Source organism: Myotis davidii, unplaced genomic scaffold (genome assembly GCF_000327345.1).
Source record: "Myotis davidii unplaced genomic scaffold, ASM32734v1 scaffold902, whole genome shotgun sequence".
Lineage (NCBI taxonomy): Eukaryota > Metazoa > Chordata > Mammalia > Chiroptera > Vespertilionidae > Myotis > Myotis davidii.
In genome coordinates this window covers 3,308,460-3,327,071 of record NW_006293951.1, presented here as the reverse complement: position 1 = coordinate 3,327,071, position 18,612 = coordinate 3,308,460, and the positions used below count along the sequence as shown (strand labels likewise).

At 43.4% G+C, this 18,612-nt stretch overlaps 2 protein-coding genes and 1 pseudogene across 4 annotated transcripts in view; 2 read left to right on the top strand and 1 right to left on the bottom strand.

The window, feature by feature from the left end:
- The window catches only part of DENND5B (DENN/MADD domain containing 5B), an 831,092-nt gene that overhangs the window by 206,278 nt on the left and 606,202 nt on the right, over positions 1 to 18,612 (bottom strand). The window lies entirely within an intron of this gene.
- LOC102767407 lies at positions 13,548 to 15,076 on the top strand (annotated as a pseudogene). Its single transcript, XR_001514571.1, has 2 exons — positions 13,548 to 13,626; positions 14,609 to 15,076. The product of XR_001514571.1 is annotated as a BET1 homolog pseudogene (transcript).
- The window catches only part of ETFBKMT (electron transfer flavoprotein beta subunit lysine methyltransferase), a 10,521-nt gene continuing 5,456 nt past the window's right edge, over positions 13,548 to 18,612 (top strand). Inside the window, exons 1-2 of one of the 2 annotated variants that reach the window (XM_006767826.2) lie at positions 13,548 to 13,626; positions 16,791 to 16,857. The gene's annotated coding sequence lies outside the window, so the exon portion shown is untranslated. Of the gene's footprint in view, positions 13,627 to 15,352; positions 15,486 to 16,790; positions 16,858 to 18,612 lie in introns of those variants that run through there. The other variant, XM_015566616.1, reaches the window with a different exon arrangement.

The following is an 18,612-nucleotide window of genomic DNA, read 5'->3' as shown; positions in this document are numbered from 1 at the left end:
CTTAGTTAAGAGGTTTTATTCCCTCCCTAACTTCAGGGGAAAATCCCTACCTGGGGAAACAACCTTTCTCGGAGAGGTGACCTTGGTTAAAACACATAGTGCCAAGAAGGTGAGCAAACATCTTAAGAAGAGTATGCCATATAGCAGCGACTGTGTCAAGCAGCAAGGATGGACCGGCTCCCGGCAAAGCCTCTTCAGTCTTCACTCTGTGCCTGCATATGCAAATTAACAGCCATCTTTGTTGGGTTAATTTGCATGCTCATCCTGATTGGCTGGTGGGCATAGCAGAGTGACATCAATTTGCATGTTTCTCTTTTATTAGTGTAGATATTCTAGGTTAAGTGAAATCTTATATAGATTAAAATAGGTAGGCAGGTTAAAATGTATTTGAACCCTAGCCAGTTTGGCTCAGTGGATAGAGCATCGACCTGCAGACTGAAGGGTCCTGGGTTCGATTCCAGTCAAGGGCACATGCCCTGGTTGTGGGCTCAATCTCCAGTGGGGGGCGTGAAGGAGGCAACCAATCAATGATTCTCTCTCATCATTGATGTTTCTATCTCTCTCCCCTCCCTTCCTCTATGAAATCAATAAAGATATACTTAAATAAATAAAATAAAATCAGTTTGAAAAACAAACAAAGGAAAGGGCTGCACAGCTCCCAGCCAAGGGGACACAGGATGGACGATGGCAGCACCAGGAGCTGGAATGTCATCCTCATCTGCAGTCATTGGCGGGAAGTTTTGTGAGCAGTGGGTCTGGGGCTGAGCTGGTGAGCTTGGAATGTGGAGGGAGTGCAGGTGTGCGATCAGGTGCCTCCAGGAAGTTTCCATTCCTTGTATGGTCTGCCTCCTGGTGTCCAGCGAGTTTTTCCTGGTCTTTTGTTCTCTTGTGGCGGGGAGCTTACAAATGGCCATCAGGACCATATTGCCCTAGTGTCCTAGCATCGGTCACCTCTGAAGGTCTCCCTTTTTATTTGCTATGGCTTTCCCGGAGTTATGAGAGGCACCTGGTACTTTTATCTTGACAAGCCCCGAGACTGCTGCCTTCTCTGTTTAGGGAGTGAAATAAAACTGCTCCCCCACCCCCAACCCCCAACTTTTTTCCTTTCCCAAAACTGCTGACTTCTTTGTTCAGTGAGACAGGCTTTTAACGCCCCCTCTTCTTTCCTCCCCCACTTCCTACCTTAGCAGTTCCAGGGTGATTTACACTATGTTTTCTCTGGCCAGATAGAGACGGGGCATTAAAATCCCCTCTCTGTCCCCCTTCCCTTCCCGCATTCTTCACTGAGGAGAGGGATTGAGCCTTTTGCTGTCAATGTCCTTGGCTGGGGAAGATAATGGCTTGTTATTTGCGAGCTAGCTGCAAGCTCCCCCAACTGTTGGGCCTTGTTTAATGTTCCTGTCTCGGTTTCCCTATTCCACTTGCTTAGGATTTTTCCTAGCTTCTCACTATCGTGTAACACTTTCATTAGACCTTGTCTATGTTTAGATACACAAATACCTAGTGCTGGGTCACAATTGCCGACAGGACTCCATTCAGCAAGGTGCTGTGCAGGTCTGTAGCCTGGGAGCAATAGACTGACAGCCTAGGCGTGGAGCTGGCTACACTACCTGGTTAGTGTGCGTGCACGCAGTGACGCTCGCACAGGGACGGAATCTCCTAACGTTTCCCTTTCTTGTCTCAGTTTCCCCATTCCCCTTGCCCAGGGATTTTCCTAGCTTCTTACTATCCTGCCTCACAGCCACATCACTGTTTGCCCCAGTTTTGCCAGATGGGGTGCAGGCACGCCCTGGCACAGGGACAAAAACCAAGTAAATATTTTTCATGATGTCAACGTCTTTAACAAGCCTTTGTGAAACACCTTCCCTCAGAGGCCAGAGGATATCTCTGGAATACGATCCATCCATCTGAACCGTCTGAACCGTAGTCCTGGGAAAACTATGAAGATAAAACATTGATAGGAGCCAACATTTTTATGTCCTTTTAAAGCCCCTACAAAGGGATTTGATTGGTTTCTTCCTCGTGGGGTTGTTAATATGGTTTTGCTACTCTTTGCGTCTGGCTGGGTAGAGGCCTTCTCTTGTAAAACAACTGCTCTGACAGCAGCATAGAAAGTTAGTTCTCTGCTTCTGGAAAAATCCACCAATTTGGGTAGTGATGGAGGAACCCAATTCACTGAAATAGTGATTCAGGAACTCTCCAAGGCTCTGTCACTCATGACCTCAGCTGCCCTAAGTGTCCCCAGCCCTCAGAGAAAGTTGAAAGAATAAATGACAGCTTGCAAAATGACCAGAAGGACTTAGCTTGGCCACAGTTGCCTGGGGAGGGGACCTTTCAGAATCACCTGAAAGTCGGATTAAGATGAAGATAAAGAAACAGAGCAGTTGCTCAAATCCTGGAGGAGATTATGCAAACGCTAACACTGAGGTGCAATGAATGCAAGAATGAAGACATCTTAGAGCCGGAATGCAGAATGTGGAATGCGGAATAGAATGGCTTTCACATTGTGTTTAAGCCCCACTGTTGTCTGCCAAACCTTTGGGCTGCTAGTCATACATTCCTTGTAAAATATATTTCAGGGTTGCATCCCCTAAACTACTAAATCAGCATCTCCCAGTCACGGCCTGGGAACTGGAATTTAATCAAGTGGCTTAAGTTCTCATCAGGGGAGCTGGGAATACCGTGCCCTAGAACTCTGTACACAGAACTGGCACTTGGAGCTTTTTAAGTGACAGCTCCCATCGTTCGCTCTGAAGATTCTGCGCCTGAACATGCAGTGAGGGCTGGCCTGTGTAATGCGGAAACTCTTCAGATGGCACCCACGGACTGCACTGCCTTCCCTGGGCGCTTGTCAGAAATGCAGACTCTCCAGTACCACCATGATCCGACCCGGCTTTTACCCAGATCCCAGGTGAGGGTTTGAGGGACACTGTCTTGCGGTACTGAGGTGCAGGTATTTCGAATCTGGTTCCCAGTGTAGGACAACGCAGGCTCCCTCAGCGGGGCGGCACAGGCACCTGTGGTGACGCCCTCCTGAGTCCTGGGTAATATTGCATTTCAACAACAGTTTTTGCTGATGAGAAAATTGGAAATAGGCAAAGGTGAAGCACTGCTTTGGAAAGAAAACTAAAGTGGGAGTAAGCAAGGTTTGGGGGCAGCCTGCCCAGCATGGCTCAGTGGTTGAGTGTCGACCCATGAACCAGGAGGTCACTGTTCGATTTGCCCAGGTTGTGGGCTTGATCCCCAGTGTGGGGCGTGCAGGAGACAGCCAATCAATGATTCTCTCTCATCATTGATGTTTCTCTCTCTCTCTTCCTCTCCCTTCCTCTTTGAAATCAATTTTAAAAATTATTAAAAGACATAAGAGGCCATGACTATTGAAGACCAAGTTTCTGAGCAAATACCACCTCAATTATCTATTCACAATCTGACCAGCTTGATCAATCAGTAAGCATGTGTATGTTGGGGAGAGGGAGAACAATAAAACGAATTCTGGTTATACCAACTCACACTTCTGTTACTAAAGATCCTCTTTCTGTTAATAATGCACCTAAGTGTACCACATAGAACTGAGTTAATAAGCCTTCTTGTGTGGTTAACTACTTCTTTAATTGATTGACCGATTATTTCATTAAAGGATAATTAAGGGTACAATCATTACTCCCATGTAGACATGAAAAAAACCCGTTAGAGATTTTTAAAAAGTCATTAATGAAGAAGCTTGTGTTAAAGAAAAACCAAAATGAAGGCCACAGTTTGAGTATACCCTTAAGCCAACCATCCATCATCACATAACCAAAACTCCAACTGTCCTGATCTTCCCCAAAGGCTCACGCTGACCTTAAACAAAAAGAATCTTGAGCTTCCTGCAAGTCAGCATGACTATGCAGCTTCCTAGCCAATCAGCCACGAACAAGGAAGCGTAGTGATGCTGCTACTTGCAGAGGAATGTAAGCTTCGTAACCAATCTCCACAGAGAACAATGCACTTCCCACGCACGCTTTCCATGCTGAGCGGTCACTGCTGGAGCTGAGCTGCTCACTGCTTGTGGTTTTGAAGGCTCCCAGTTTGTGAAGTTTGTTTCTTGATCAATGAAATATTCCTATCAAGCGGAGCTCTCTGAATTTTCTTTGCACACTGGTCAGCTGGTACAACCAGTTCAAAGGGGCTGCCAACAGATTCATTCCTAGATCAGGAAGATTGTAATGAATCAGCAAATGGAGGCAAAAGCAACATTGTTTTCTACAGAGCAGAAGAGAAGGAATTTGCATGTCAGCAGTCAGGATTTATTTAGGATTGCTATTAGCTAGCTACAATTTACAAACTTGAAAAAACAGTTCCCAGAGAATCAGAGGACCCGGGGGTTTTGGGGTGAGTGTTAAACAATGCATGGTTTTCCACTGAAGCATAAAAATTTCCCCACAACCACAGAGAGAATTTCTAACCACAGAGATCCTTACAGTTAATATCTCTATTCCCAGACTAATTTTTCTTTATTAAATAAGTTAATAGTTCATGTGGAAGTTCATGCACTATCAGTCATTACACTTTAAGACTTCTGAGCATAGTAAGTAAGCGCTCATGGAGAAAATAAAAAAAACCAAATCATTTCTAATCAGTTACATACATTTTATTAAAACTTTTCACTTTTTCGCTGGGCTGGTGTGCTCAATGGTTTGAGTAGCGACCTGTGAACCAAGAGATCACTGGTTCGATTCCTGGTCAGGGCACATGCCCAGATTGCAGGCTCGATCCCCAGTAGGAGGCATGCAGGAGTCAGCCAATCGATGTTTCTCTGTCATGAATGTTTTTATCTCTCTATCCTTGTCCCTTTCTCTCTCTCTCAAATTAATAAAAACATACTTAAAAAAGAAAAACCCTCTCGTGAGACAAATCACTTAAGATTTGTGCATTTCTGTGTATGTGGATTAGACCTCAATGAGGGAAAGAAAAAAAAAGGAAACATATCCCTCTCATGGCAAGTCCCTGTCCTCATGAGAATTCAATAAGCAAAACACGTGATGAATGTCTATGGAGAAAAGGAAGGTGGGGAAAGGAAGGGCTGTGACTTTAAATAAGACAGTCAGACCTCGTTGAGATGGTAGCATTTGAACAAAGACTTAAAGGAGGTGAGGGGTACTAGTCTGCAATGAAATATTAGAAAACAACATTCAGCAGCATATTAAAAGGGTTATGCATCATGACGCAGTGGAATTATTCCTGGGAGGCAAGGATGATTCAACATATGAAAATTCATCAGTGTAAGAACAGTATGAAGGGAAAAATACCACATGGTTGTCTCAGTTGACGCAGAAAAAGCGTTTGACAAAATTAAAGGGGCTGATGGGGTTAGTCGTGCACGTGTCTGAGGGACGATCATCCGTGAAAGACTCTGAAGCAGGAAACAGCCAGATGTGTTTGTGGAACAACAAGACGGTGGGCCCAGAGTGTGTGAAAGCTTGTTGTCAGGAGTAGTAGGAGTAGAAGTCAGAGATGCGATGGCAAGGCGCAATGCGTGCAACTGGAGGTTTTTCAGTGGAGGATGGACATGACCTGACTTCCTTTTGAAAGGATCCCTCTGGCTTTTCTGTTGCGAATAGGCCACAGGTAAGCAGGGGTAGAAATTGAGAGGTCAATTAGGGACTATTGCAACGATGCAGGCTCAGGTGGTCTTGTATTGGAGGGAAGCAGTGCAGGTGGTGAGCAGGGGGCAGATTCTGGATATATGGTGAAGGGAGAGAGAGAGAAAGACAGAGACAGACAGGGAATATGTCACGAATGATACCAAATCTTTCTTACACATTAGGCCTTAACTATTACCAGTGATAAGTATTTACGCCATATATTAAAAACAAGCATACCACTATACACCTGAAACCAATACAAAATAATATTGAATGTAAATAGGAACTTTAAATATATATAATTTTTTTAAAAAAAAACAAGAAGGCCAGGTCCTAGCTGGTCTTGCTCAGTGGTTAGAGCAGGGGTGGGCAAACTGTTTGACTCGAGGGCCACAATGGGTTCTTAAACTGGACTGGAGGGCCGGAACAAAAGCATGGATGGAGTGTTTGTGTGAACTAATATAAATTTAAAGTAAACATCATTACATAAAAGGGTACGGTCTTTTTTTTTTTTTAGTTTTATTCATTTCAAACGGGCCGGATCCAGCCCGCGGGCCATAGTTTGCCCACGGCTGGGATAGAGCGTCAGCCCACAGACTGAAGGGTCCCAGGTTCGATTCTGGTCAAGGGCACGTACCTGGGTTGCAGGTTCAATCCTTGCCCCGGTCAGGGCTTGGGTGGGAGGCAGCAAGTTGATGTGTTTCTCTCCCAACAAATTGATGTGTTTCTCTCACATCTATGTTTTTTTCTCTCTCTCCCTCCCTTCCACTCCCTGAAAATCCATGGAGAAAATATCCTCGGATGAGGATTAAAAACAAACAAACAAAAACAAGCATGGGAGTGCGTGGTAACACTGTGGGTAAGAGTCTTTGCTCTTTACACATAACTGAGTCTATTTCACAGTTTCACTTTTTTTTTTTTTACACAGATACACCTGGACAATAGTAAGCTAAATTATCACTAGATGGCAGTATAGCTTTAGTTTGTTGAAGATTTTAATGCCTAGTGGAAGCTCAATGGCTTTTATAGCAAACTCTTAACGGGCCAGAAATCAGGATTTTCAGGCATGACTTGGAGACCTGTAATTGCCTGGTGACTAACTAGATCAGCGGTTCTCAATCTGTGGGTCGCGACCCCTTTGGGGGTCGAACGACCCTTTCACAAGGGTCGCCTAAGACCACCGGAAAACACATATATAATTATATATTGTTTTGTGATTAATCACTATGCTTTAATTATGTTCAATTTGTAACAATGAAATTGGGGGTCACCATAACATGAGGAACTGTATTAAAGGGTCGCGGCATTAGGAAGGTTGAGAACCACTGAACTAGAGGAACTCAGCTGTAAATAGCAGATAAGAAATCAAATAGGAAACCTACAAATTCACTCAGACATGGCGCTACAGATTTGTTGCTGGGGCAGTTTGATGGAGAGAAAAAGCTAGAAGGAAGTTGCAGCTCTAGAAAACGCAAAACTTCAAACTTGATTCAAAAGTCTGAGGACAGCCTGGCTGGTGTGGCTCAGTGGTAGAGCATCGACCTATGAACCAGGGGGTCACGGTTCAATTCCTGGTCAGGGCACATGCCTGAGTTGCAGGTTTAATCCCCAGTAGGAGGCATCTGATCCATGATTCTCTCTCATCATTGATGTTTCTATCTCCCTCTCCCTTCCTCTCTGAAATCAATATATATATACACACACACACACATTCACACACACACACACACATATATCTATTTTTTTTTAATAAAAAAATGTGAGGACAAACACATACACATTCTGGGGTTGCAGGGGCAAGTCACACTTGCTTGGGTACAATTTATCTGTTGTTTGCCTCTCACTGCTGATTTGAAAACTAACTGAAGTGGCACTATTATCAGAAATATATTAACAATTTTATGTAGGATTTATATTTATAACCATTTATAAATTATGTTATATTTATAAATAATATTCTCCAAAAGTGGTAAGGAAACTTTTTTTCATCGTTCCAGATAATTCCCATTAGTGTTTTGTTTTGTTTTTCCCCCAGCACTAGAAAAAACAAAGCCCTTACTTTTTTTAAAGTACCTGAATTATGTAAGATCAGAAAAATAATGCAACAATTTGGATTTAAAATGAGACACAATTCAAATAAAAGATGGATGGATGGCAAAAGAGCCCATGGAAAAATGCCCAAATATTGTTAGTCATTGGGGAAATGCACACTAAAACCATGATGAGAATGAGACAGTTTCATACCTACTAATGAGGCAGAACAGTGAGAAACTAGGGAAATTCCTTGACAAGTAGAATAAGGGAAACTGAGACAAAATAATTAGACAAGAACAAACAAGCTGAGCAATATAACAGTCGCCTACTAAATCACAGGCTTTATCTCCCCGAACCAAGGACACGGAGGAGCGAATGGTTTACACATTCCAGTCAGTCCGTCCCAGGGCAGCCTGGGCTGGGTCTCAGTCCCTCTTCAGTAATGTTTTTTTAAAAAACATTAAATTGTACACTTTAAATTTGTGTAGTTCATTGTATGTCAATTATACCCTTAAATAAAACTGTTAAAAGTTTTTAAATGAGACACCGATATGTGATATTTGTCATTTTATTCATTTATGTGCTTCTTCTTTCATTTAACATAATTCATTGAGTGTCCAATGAAGTCAGAAGATACAAGAGAAATGAAATGGTCTGTCTCTAAGCCAGTCCAGGAGGCCGGCAATGACAGTCCTGCAAAAGTTCTTTCTTTGAAGACACCCACGGGAAGCTAAGAAAATGTCAAGATCATTGTGTGGGTTGGGGAAGGCTTTGCAGAGGACCTGAACCCTGAGCTGTGTCCTAAGACAAGAAGGTGGTTAGGGGCAGTGAGGAGGGGTGTGTATGCAAGGTGGTGGCAACTGTCTGTCTTAAGCAAGGCCTGGGTGACAGAACAGGTCCTGTGCAAAAAATACAACAACAACAAAAACAAGCAAATTGTAAGGGAGAAGAGGAGGGTTTTGAAACAAGGCAAGATAGGTAACTTGTCCCGGGAAACTGCGATTAGTAATTTGGCTTTGATATAGAAGGCCTGGGGAGCTAGGGAGGATTTTAAGCTAAGGAGAAGATAATCAGATAGCATGGTGGGTAAGAGCACAGGTAGGTAAAGTTGAAAAAGAAAAACTCACATCTTGCCCTTTGTCTATCATTACAATTAAGCAAGCATATTTAATTAGTCTCCAATTCCTGCTAGTAGCTTTTCTTGCATCATTTGCAGATGTGTCCAATTCTTTCCATCTGGACTGCAATTGCCTTAGTTCTTAATAGAGGGGGACTTATAGTCTGATAGATGGAGCACCTGAATTAATCTGAAAAATAATCATATTTTGAAATCCTAAAGTACATATACGTATGGAAACAGAGGGTTGAGGGTTAAGTTCCTTATATGGGAACAGAGGATTAAGTTTTTCTTTTGTAAGTTTCATTTCTCAGTCCTGTACACCTGCAACAAAGTGATTGAGGAGGTGATTCAGCTTCAGACAATGTACTAGTACACTGTACCCAGCAAGCAAGCAGAGCCATTAAACATGACCAGGCCAACCCCACCAGGAACCAAGACATCATCTCATGGCCTGACAACCAAGAACAATGGTTGAATTCTGCTGACCTCCAGGACTGCATGTAATCGCATTCTGTTCCCAACCTCACCTCAGTCCATTTTTCCTATATAAACCTGCTGTAAGACAGGTTTTGGGTGTGTGTAAGCTCCCTATCTTCTTGGTTGGCTGGCCTTCTCAATAAACGCCTTATATGATTTAACCCTGCCTCCGTTAGTGGACATTGCAACAGGCAGCCTGAGCCCACCCCGGGGTTTCCCGGTAACAGTTCTGACCTCATTGTTCCTTGCTTGGATGACCACAATATCCTTGAACCGGTGGTCTCCCTGTCTTCAGTCCTGCCTCTCTCCTAACTGTTTGCTACCTGCAGCTTAAAATGTTTTTCCAAAACTCAAATCTGATCCTCTTAGTTAAAAACCTGATTTTCAGCCTCCAGTCTTGCTCCTTAGCCAACACTATCTCCATAATTCCAATCAGGATAACCACAGTAATAGTGCACTTACCAAGCATGTACTGTATGCCGGGAACTGTGCTAGGCATTTTACTTTTGTCTCATTAAATTCTCCAATACATTATCATCATCATCACTATTTTACAGACAAGAAAATTGACGTTTAGTGTAGGGGAGGAAAAAGTTTCCTCTACCCTCTTATGTTCAGTGTCTGGGACAAGTGAATTAAACTGACAAAAGACTGATTTATGAGGGGAAAAACCAGAATTTTCACATGCAACACACACACATATAGAAGAATTTAGTGATGAGTAATTCAAAGGGGCAGTCAGAATTTGGCTTATATACCTAACTTAGTAGGTAACGGGGAAGAGGAGAAAAGGCATTTATGGGAATGACTTTCTGGAAAGATAAAGGGAGAAAGCGATAAGTTCTTCCTTAGGAGAATAGATGGGAGATAGTCAGGTGAAGACATCTGTTTGGGTGTGGTACCTACTTTTCATGTCAACAAGATAAGAGTTGCTCCTGGACAGAAGGATTATGACAACTGACTTCTTTGGGGAGGCCCTGTTTTAGGCAGATAAGGGATTTCAGGAACTCAAATGTCTTCAGTTCAAAATAATTCTTATGCCAAAGTAGGAAGGTTTAATAATGTACTTGAGGTCATACAGCTAATAAGTATAATTGAATAACGTGTCCCCTCCTCCAAAAAAACCTTTATAGAAAAAGTTGAGTATGAAATAAACTTGTTTTTACTTGCACTTGCAAGAGAGATCAGTTATCAGAGAACTGGCTCTCTGAACAAAAATATAGGCTGATGTTTAAAGGCAAAAATCTTGTGGGGAAGGAAACAAGCTTTCCTCTACCCTCAAGGTTCTTCCAGCTGGTCTAGTAATCAAACAGACATGACACAATTTAGCAAAAGAAAATAACCGAATTTAATACACACGTAAGAATGGGCCCTAGCTGGTTTTGCTCAGTGGATAGAGTATTGGTCCAAGAACTAAAGGGTCCTGGGTGTTATTCCAGTCAAGGGCGTGTATCTCAGCTGCAGGCTGGATCCCCAGCCCTGGCCAAAGTGTGTGTGGGAGGCAATAAATCAATGTGTCTCTCGCACATCCACATTGATGTTTCTCTCTCTGTCTCTCCCCCTCCCTTCCACTCTCTCTAAAAGTCAATGGAAAAATAACCTCTGGCAAGGATTAACAAACAAACAAAAAAAGAATAGGAACCCCGCATGCATAAGAGAATCAGAGATCCCCCGCATGCATGAGAGGTTGAGACACAGAAAGGAAACATGAATATATGACATCCTGAACTAGGGATGAGGTAAGGGGCCTTGAGGGCTTCAAAAGATCATTGCAGGAGGATAAGAACAGCAGGCCTTTAGTAAATAGTTTGCCTGCCCTAAGATAAGTCAAAGGAAGTTATCTCTGATAATCTCTTACGGGCAAGGCCTCTAATTCATATTTCTTCTCCAGTGGTCGGCAAACTTATTAGTCAAAGAGCCAAATATCAACAGTACAACGATTGAAATTTCTTTTGAGAGCCAAATTTTTTAAAACTTAAACTATATAGGTACGTACATTGTTAATAACTTAATTAGGGTACTCCTAAGGTTTAGGAGGAGCCACACTCAAGGAGCCAAAGAGCCACATGTGGCTCGAGAGTCACAGTTTGCCGACCACGGTTCTAGGCAAGTAAGAAGTTTCTCTTGAGCCTGTGGCTAAAGTTGCCTTTAGCTCAAAACAATATGCATACCACAGAGGGACATCTTGGGATGATTCCTCTTAGACCCCCAGTCACAAGGTCAGAAGATAGCTCAAATAATCAGGTAATAAGTCCGCTTCGTTGCATGTAGGTCAATTTTGAGAAAAGCAATTAAAATTTTATTTCAATTTAAAAACAGCAATACACCAATACCAAACAACAGAATCCCAGGTGTCTTATTTGGGACTATAGGAATGTAAGGCCCTTTTTGGACTGTAAAAATGTAAATTCAGGAAAACACACATATTTGAGCTTCAGTATAAAGCATGTGTTAGAGGAAGGCAGGATTGAAGAGGGAGACCAGTTACAGGAATACAGGCAAGCTCTCACAAGGAGGAAATAAGACAATGGCACAGACTGTGTGTGGGGCAAGAGGGGGGAGATGGAAAGTGAATCAATGAAAAAACTAGAAAGAAGGGGAAAGGATATTTAGCAATCTTTTTAGTCTAGTTCCAAGTTTTAGATAAGGTGTCTTCACATTATTAAATTCATCTTCAGTGATGAGCACCAAAACTTTTATTGGAAATACTCTTTTGTTGAAATATTAGACCTGCCTCCTCTTTCTGGTTTCTTGGGCAATAACTGAATGTTCCTGCCATTTACTGGGATAGAACACAAGCTGGTTAAAACAAGTCTTAGGCCGAAACCAGTTTGGCTCAGTGGATAGAGAGTCGGTCTGCGGACTGAAGGATCCCAGGTTCGATTCCGGTCAAGGGCATGTACCTGGGTTGCGGGCACATCCCCAGTGGGGGATGACCATCAGGGTGACCATCAGCAGCAGCAGCAGGGGGAAGGTGGCCGGGGGAAGGGAGGGAATGCCCAGCCAGCAGCCCTACCAGTGCACGAATTTCGTGCACTGGGCCTCTAGTTGGTGAATACTAGTGTATGGAAATGAGAACTTATAGTTGAGAAAACAAAGATTTACATCAGCAGCGATTTTTTTAAAAAGTAGCTACTAAATTAATGAACACAGTTTTATTCACAGTCATAAAAACACCATACTGGTAATTATAGAGCAGCGGTTCTCAACCTGTGGGTCGCGACCCCTTCGGGGATGGAATGACCCTTTCTCAGGGGTCGCCTAAGGCCATCGGAAAACACATATATAATTACATATTGTTTTTGTGATTAATCACTATGCTTTAATTATGTTCAATTTGTAACCATGAAAATACATCCTGCATATCAGATATTTACATGAGGATTCATAACAGTAGCAAAATTACAGTTATGAAGTAACAACGAAAATAATTTTATGGTTGGGGGTCACCACAACATGAGGAACTGTATTAAAGGGTCGCAGCATTACGAAGGTTGAGAACCACTGTTATAGAGGAAATGGAGAGCAGAATACTCTGAAATACCACGTGTGCAGCTTATCCCTAATAAATATGCCATCTAAGAAGCAGATGGTCAGGATGCACCTGGGACTGTTAATAGGATAGTAGTTTCGTTCTGTTTACAGGGAAAGCAGAAACCCCATCTAACGGCAGAAGAGAGAACCCAAGCGACAGGTGACTGCCCGTTCATTTCTGAAACTACCAAGTAAGAAGCAGAAACATGGTTTGCCTAGTTCTTGGTTTGGGACAATTTTTCCCCCTTTGGCAGGCGCGAAGCAAGTTTTAATTGTTATCTGGTGAGATGGTGAGTTAATTTTGGAATGTGTTGAATTCAGGGGCCAGTGGGATACCTGAGTCCAATTGGGAAATGGATATCTAGGTCCAGAACTTGGCTGATTTACATTGCAAACAGATTTAGATGGTACATTTATTAACATTACCATTATGGTTTAATCCAGTTCAATGTAAGCATCATCAAGGGTGCATACTCTATTTGGCAAGCCACTCTGTCCGGCGCCTAGAAGTGCGATTGGCACAAAGCATCCTAAAGGGCTTCCTAACGAATACCTTGGAAATCAGAACTTGGCGTCCCCTGACTCCCAACGCGAGGTCCGGGCGCCCTCTGGTTTCGCCCCTCCTGCCCCTTTAAGAAAGCGCAGGGCCGGTGAGCGGAAGCGCGGCTGGGAAGGAGGGCGGCGCCCGCACCGAGGTCCCCGCCGCCGGGGCCGCCGCCAGGGGGCCAGCGCTTCTCCAGCCTCCGCTCGGGCGGCGGGGAATAGACGCGCAGGGCGAGTGGCGAGTGGCAGACGCGCCCTGCGCGCTCGCTTCCCGGGCCGCGTGAGCCAAGCCAGGTAAGCGGACGGGAGGACTGCGCGGTCCTCCTCGGGGGCCACACGTGGTCACCGACACTTGGGAACGGACCCTGGTGAACGGTCGCATTCCCCGATCACTTAGTGCACGTGCTGTCAGTGTCGTCCCCATAAGCACATACTCATAACCGATCGGTGCTGGGCGGGGAGGGGCAGGTGTCCACCCCCCAAACCCTCGCTCATTTGCTCTCCCTAAAACTTGGGCTGGTGCGGTTCAAGGGCCAACCCAGTCCTTCCGAACAGGATTAGTCCAATGGGCCTCAGGCCGCGGGCGGCTCCCCAGATATCTACTCCCCAGATAGCGTCAGTTCTGACCCCCCTCGGAAGTCCAGCCTCGGTTCGCAGGCATTTCGTCCTGCCTGGTGGTTTGATATCCTGATTAATCGCAAACGTTTAAAAGTGGGAGTTTTGCGTGAGTGTCTGGATTATTTTGAGGAACGGGAAGAGCTGCTGAGGCTTGCTGCCTGGCGCACTTGGCTGCCCTCTGTGGGCCAGTGTTGGGAAGCCACTTGGCACAGCCCCTCGGTTCCCCCACCCTCCGCCTGCACCCCGCGTTCAGCGCCAGTCAGGCTCCTGGAAGGCAGTTGAGTTGCAGACCTGCTCTAAATACTTAGGTCGGCGACTTTCGGCCTTTTTCATCTTCTGGCACATATAAGCTCATTACTAGAAGACTTAGGCACAACAAAACAATACATATTTTGCCCATCTGACCAAAAAATAGGTATAATTTTGATTCATTCACACCAAACTATTTTGTGTTGGCTGTTGTCATTTTTTAAATTTGACAATCTAAGGAAAACAGGTCAGGTATTGATGCTTTAAACATTCTTGAGGTACACCAGTTGAAAAGCACTGACTTTGATGAATATAAGACTAAACCGTGTTTGCAGAAAAGAGCAGAGGTCCCAAACAACTACGTGTGTAATTTCTGTTTTAAACTGCTGTTTCTGTCGTGGCGCTGCAGGGGAAGAAGTTGGTGATTCGCCGGACCCTGGTCCTGAAGACGAGGTCCGGCGACCCCTGGCCCTTCCTGCCTCACCCCCGCCTGCCTTTTCCCTCTATCTTCTGCCAGGATGACGCACGCAGGCCTGGGCGCAGGTGTACCTCCTGGCAGCTATAGGAACTATGGCTCTGCTAATAGTGGATATAGTGCCTGTGAAGAAGAAAATGACAGACACACCGAAAGCCTGAGGCGCAAAGTAAAGGCTGTGAAAGATCTTTCCATTGAGATAGGCCATGAAGTTAAAACTCAAAATAAATTACTAGCTGAAATGGAGTCACAATTTGATTCCACAACTGGATTTCTAGGTAGAACTATGGGAAAACTGAAGATTTTATCCAGAGGGAGCCAAACAAAGCTGATGTGCTATATGATGCTGTTTTCATTGTTTGTCTTTTTTGTCATATATTGGATTATTAAACTGAGGTGATGATGCAAGTAAGTGTGTTTGCAATTTGTTCCAACTTACGTGGCGTGGGGTACCATTTTGGTAAAAAATCAGCATCAAAACATTCCTCATTTTCAAATATGGCTTTTTCTATCGACAGTTACAGAATTTTACCTGTTTTATAAATCACATTACATAACACAGTGCTCTTTGAATGCTGTTTCTTAATGACTCATTTTGCCCCTGTTTTCAGGGGTATTGAGCTAGCCAAAAGTCAGCCCAGCCCTAACCATTTCATTGTTTTTCTATTGTTTGCTATCAGATTAAGTAGCAGTATAGTGTTCTGTTATCATAAACGTAGGTTATGTTCCATGTAAAGAAAATTAGTGGGAGAATAATAGAGTGGAGGGCCTGGTCCTGAGCTCTTGCAGTGAACAGGTTTGTGGTGGAATGGTAAGCGTATTTTCCTGAATGACATCAACCCTAACGCTGTACTCCCGTTTCCTCCTTGATTTGGTTACATTGTAGGCAGATTTCTTTTTACCTACGATGTTTTTCTAATAATTTTTGATTATATGACTCCTCTTCCCCCTTTGCCCAAGGACCTCATTCTTTAATAAATCTTATTATTTTGGCATATTTCTAGTAGGTGCAAAACAAATGTGAACTAGTATACTTGTTATTTTATATTAACTTTATACATACCATTGGCTTGGCTTAAAATAGCTTTATGATGTGAGCTACTTAGGCCATTTGGTTATCATTTGTGACAGAATAATGTGAAGCTAAAGTAATTGCTGCCGAAACCGGTTTGGCTCAGTGGATAGAGCGTCGGCCTGCGGACTGAAAGGTCCCAGGTTCGATTCCGGTCAAGGGCATGTACCTGGGTTGCGCGCACTTCCCCGGTGGGGGATGCGCAGGAGGCAGCTGATCGATGTTTCTAACTCTCTATCTCTATCTCTCTCCTTCCCCTCTGTGAAAAATCAATAAAATATATTTAAAAAAAAAAATAAAGTAATTGCTAAGCTCTGACTGGAAATAACATGTTCAAGAAAATTGTCTCTGCATTATTATGTGCTCAAAATAGATCATTGAAAGCACTTAGCACTGAACTTAGGGGTAAGAGTATTGTTGTCTTAATACAGTATATTTGTTTATAGAAAGCAAAACAAAGGTAGAATGTTGAGTAGAAATATTAAAATGTTCTTAAATACAGTGGGGCCTTGACTTACGAGTGTCCCGACTAATGAGTTTTTCGAGATATGAGCCATCTCTTGCCGATTTTTTGCTTTGAGTTGTGAACTAAAATTCGGGTTACGAGCCAGCTTCAGATACCCCACCGCTAGTTGGTGCAGCGGATGTCACAGTGAACGCCACATCAGCGCAGCATCACCTGTCATTGTAATGGTGAAAATTGATTTGACACACGAGTAATTTGAGTTACGAGCTCCGTCACGGAACGAATTAAACTCGTAAGTCAAGGCCCCACTGTACTCTGTATTGCTATTTTGGAATTTACTCATTTATGAGCGCTAAAAATAAATTTTTAATGAAATAAGTTGAAAAAAAATAAAACTGCTCTTTCTCATTCCTACTTTTTCTTTTCAAAGTGGTTTTCTTTTGGAACAAGTCTTTTCAACCCAGGCTTGGTAACAATGAATCATCACATATGTACAGAAAGAGATTTGGGAGTTGATATTCTTTTATTACAATGAAATCCTTAATGTTTTTATTTTGTTTTTGTTTTGTTTTTTTAAGGAAAAAGACCTGAATCTGTTCACATAGATGTTTTATGCTATGACAATCATTATTGAAATAGAGTGTGGTAAGTATAATTTGTACACTTCTGCCTACAGAAAAATATGCTTCATTAGCCTCCATAACTCTTGGCTAGACTTCATAAAGGCAAAACTGTGTTTGCCTGTTAATTAGGCTTATCCCAACTAAAATGCTAGCTTCTTAGACTTTTATTTTGTTCAGAGTTGCCAAGCACAGTGCCTGCTTAAAGGTGACTAAATGTATGAAAGAACTTTATTATTTTTTTAAATTTCTTTTATTGATTTCAGAGAGGAAGTGAGAGAGAGAGAGAGAGAGAGAGAGAGAGAGAGACATCAATGGTGAGAGAGAATCGCTGACTGGCTGCCTTCTGCATATCGCCCCCCTACTAGGGATTGAGCCTGTAACCCAGGTCACTCTACCCACTGACCCAAACTAGCTAGGCTTTTTTTTTTTTTAAATTACATTTATTTATTTATTTATTTTTAAATCCTCACTCAAGCATATTTTTCCATTGATTTTTAGAGAGAGTGGAAGAGAGAGGGAAAAACAGAAAGAAGTATCAGTGTGATAAAAACATGGATTGGTAGCCTCCTGCATGAGCCCCGACCAGGGCCTAGGCCAGGGGGGAGCCTGCAACCAAGGTACGTGCCCTTGACCTGAATTGAACCCAGGACCCTTCAGTCTGCAGGCCAATGCTCTGTTCACTGAGCCAAACTGGCTAGGTTATGTATGAAAGAACTTTAAAGATATACCTTATTTTATGTAACAGGCATTGTTCCTGAAGATTTCTCTCAAAATCAAATGCTTGTACATTTGTCATTTGAAATTAATAAAAGGATTCCATTGTAAAAAGGCATGCTTTTAAAAGATTGGATTTTCCTAAATTGATGTACCAATGCTTTCATCTAAAATGAACTTGTACTACCCATTGGGTTAGAGCAGGGGTGGGCAAACTTTTTGACTCGAGGGCCACAGTGGGTTCTTAAACTAGACCGGAGGGCCGGAACAAAAGCATGGATGGAGTGTTTGTGTGAACTAAAATAAATTCAAAGTAAACATCATTACATAAAAGGGTATGGTCTTTTTTTTTAGTTTTATTCATTTCAAACGGGCTGGATCCGGCCCGTGGGCTGTAGTTTGTCTACAGCTGCTCTAACCACTTCTGCCTGCCGGCCTGATTGCCCCTAATCACTTCTGCCTGCTGGCTTGGTTGCCCCTACCTGCCCTCCCCCACGGCTGGGTTAGAGTGTTGCCCCACTTGCCAAGGTTGCAGGTTCGATCCCTAGTCAGAGCATATAAGAATCAACCAATGAATGCATAAATAAGTGGAACAAATCAGTGTTTCTCTCTTGCTCTCTCTCCCTTCCTCTCTCTCTAAAAATAAATACATTAAAAAAATAAAATGAACTTGTGCTTGTGGATCATCTGCTACAGAGCTTACAGAGCCTACACTGTAATATTTTATTATATAACTAGAGGCCTGGTGCACAAAAATTTGTGCACTCAGGGGGGTCCCTCAGCCTGGCCCGTGCCCTCTTGTAGTCTGGGACCCCTTGGGCGATGACCACCTGCTGGCTTAGGCCTGCTCCCCAGGGGATTGAGCCTAAGCTGGCAGTCAGACATCCCTCTGGCAGCCCAGGAGCCCTCAGGGGATGTCCACTTGCCAATGGGGAGCAGGCCTAAGCTGCAGTCAGACATCCTTGGCGCTGCTGAGGCGGGAGAGGCTGCCATCACCACCGCTGTACTGGCAGCCATCAGCCTGGCTTCTGGCTGAGCAGAGCTCCCCCTGTGGGAGCGTGAG